This window comes from Triticum aestivum, chromosome 2D (assembly GCF_018294505.1).
Source record: "Triticum aestivum cultivar Chinese Spring chromosome 2D, IWGSC CS RefSeq v2.1, whole genome shotgun sequence".
NCBI lineage: Eukaryota > Viridiplantae > Streptophyta > Magnoliopsida > Poales > Poaceae > Triticum > Triticum aestivum.
This window is the reverse complement of record NC_057799.1, coordinates 83,514,469-83,516,686: the sequence shown is the minus strand read 5'-3', so window position 1 is coordinate 83,516,686 and position 2,218 is coordinate 83,514,469. Positions and strand designations below refer to the sequence as shown.

Sequence of the window (2,218 nt, the reverse complement as noted above, 5' to 3'; positions counted from 1 at the left end):
CTTGAGACCAGACACACTATGATAGGCTAATGTTATGTTTAGGATCGAGGAAATGAGTCTATCATGTGCCCTGAAAAACAAATGAAAGAGACATTTAATCTTGCACGTGCGAAGATGGAAGGATTGAAATACCATGTCTGTGAAGGAGAGCAGAGAAGTTAAAGGCTGCTGCATAGGGGAGCTGAACGAGGTGATGCATGGGTTACAAAGGATATAACTTACAACCACAACTAGTACTCTTGGAATCTCTTGTTTCCAATAGGCATCCTGTGCACCTGAACGAAAGGAGTAGTAGGCTATAAGCCTTCTTACATGACACTTTTGCTTATGTGAAAGAGAGGGACAAGGAAAAAAGAGAACTAGTACGCTATTATGCAAGAGCCAGCCTATAGCGTGATCGTAGGTAAAAGCGTGAAACAAGAAGAAAGAGAAAGAGAGAAAGACTAAGGGCGTGTTCTGAACCTCTCTAGCTTATCAAAACTCCACAAATTCAGCTTCTTGAGCTAGCTTCTCACTTCACCAGGCTATTCCAATGCGTTCGGCTCGCTTGGCGGCTTCTCCCATCACATGTACAGTAGCATCACCATGACTGACATAGGGAAGAAGCAAAGGCAAGCTCACCTTGGATTGGGGAGAGGGGTCGAGGGTGGCTCGGAGGATGACATGAGCACCGGCATCAATGGCGTCAAGGTGGGCATCTCCTGCCGGTGGGGTTGCTGCTCCTTGCTGTCGGCGGGGGAAGTGCTCCTTCGGGACAGGATCCAATAGGAACGGGGTTGGAATGGTCGGATCTACCGGCGGAGAGGCTCGCCGGCTGGCGAAGGGGTGGAATCGGACGTGGAGGCAGCGACCGACAGCGATGTGTAGGTTACGAGGGGAAGAGATGTCGATAGAGAGGTGGGTTGTTGCGTACAGATTCAGGGAACATGAGTCTGACGCGAGTTGTGTCAATCGTTTTTTACAACTTGGCGGTGACATCCCCTTGTGAATACGCCGGACTCCTCGCTTCTCCAGTTCGTGAAGCTGGGCTTTAGCTGCTTCAATATTTTGCACTAGAGGATCGCACCGCTTCGTGAAGCTCACTCCGCGGAGCCCAGACGTTCGGTCCGGCTTCGCTTGCGGAGTTGGAGAAGCATGGAGCGGGAGGAGTTCCGAACAGGCCATAATAGCCAACCTTTGACCCCTTCGAGTGCTCAATCCTCTACAGGTGCTAAGCCGCCACATAGGCCAAAAATTGACGTGGTAGGTTAATTAAAGAGGAGACAAATCATAAGTTGTTTGCTGCACATTAGGAGGGGGCAAGGAAGGATATGAAATGTGCTTTTGATGTTTTGCATGGTTGACTACCTGTTTTGCAATGCGCAGCACGTTTGTATGACAGGGGTGATATCCAGAATGTCATGATAACTTGCATCATTTTTCATAATATGGTAGTCAAGGATGAAAGATAAAATATGACTAACATTCTCAATTTAAACAAGGAGGTGGGCACATCCATTGTCCTACCATCAGTATTCACCCATGGTGACATACTGGTTTAGCCCAGGTGCTACAAAGGGATGTAAGAATCTGAGATCGAGTGACTCATAGAGCACTCAAAACTGATTTGGTAGAACATATTTGGAAAATGTTTGGGCCAAAATAGATTATGACCATCGCTTACTTTATGCACCTTTTTTAACTATAATTTCATATATTTAGATGATGGCAAATTTTATTGGCATTTCATCTAGACTCAGTTCAAATATATTTCCATGTGTACTTAAGGAATAATATTTACTTTATACATGCCAAAAACAGGCTACAAACTTTACATGCTACTAAGATCCTACAACTAATTAAATGAAGGAGCTAATACAGAAAGCTAAGAACCTATGCATTTAGGGAGTTTGATTGCTAAGTTGTAGTGCTTGTAGTCGTTGTTGGCTGGTCAACGGACCTGAATATAATTTATGTTACGGACCTTAATATAATATATGTTACTTCTGGAATTCTTTTTAATGTCATAGCCTTTGATGAATAGATAGAAACGATTTTCTAAAATAAAAGAAACTTATTAGCACCTCATCTAACCACATATGAACCGAAAAGGGTTGTATAGTCAACTTTATTATACGAGTAATTAATAAGATTAGCTCTTGATGGCATGATAATTTCGATAATCCTACGTCCACACAAGCTGACTTAAATTTCCTTAACTAACTCTTCTCCCCTGCCA

The 2,218-nt window shown here is 43.7% G+C and overlaps 1 protein-coding gene across 1 annotated transcript in view; it reads left to right on the top strand.

Annotated features, from left to right (window-relative positions):
- LOC123055677 (probable pectinesterase 66) overlaps positions 1-2,218 on the top strand; it is a 10,964-nt gene that overhangs the window by 7,123 nt on the left and 1,623 nt on the right. The gene's annotated exons all lie outside the window — the stretch shown is intronic.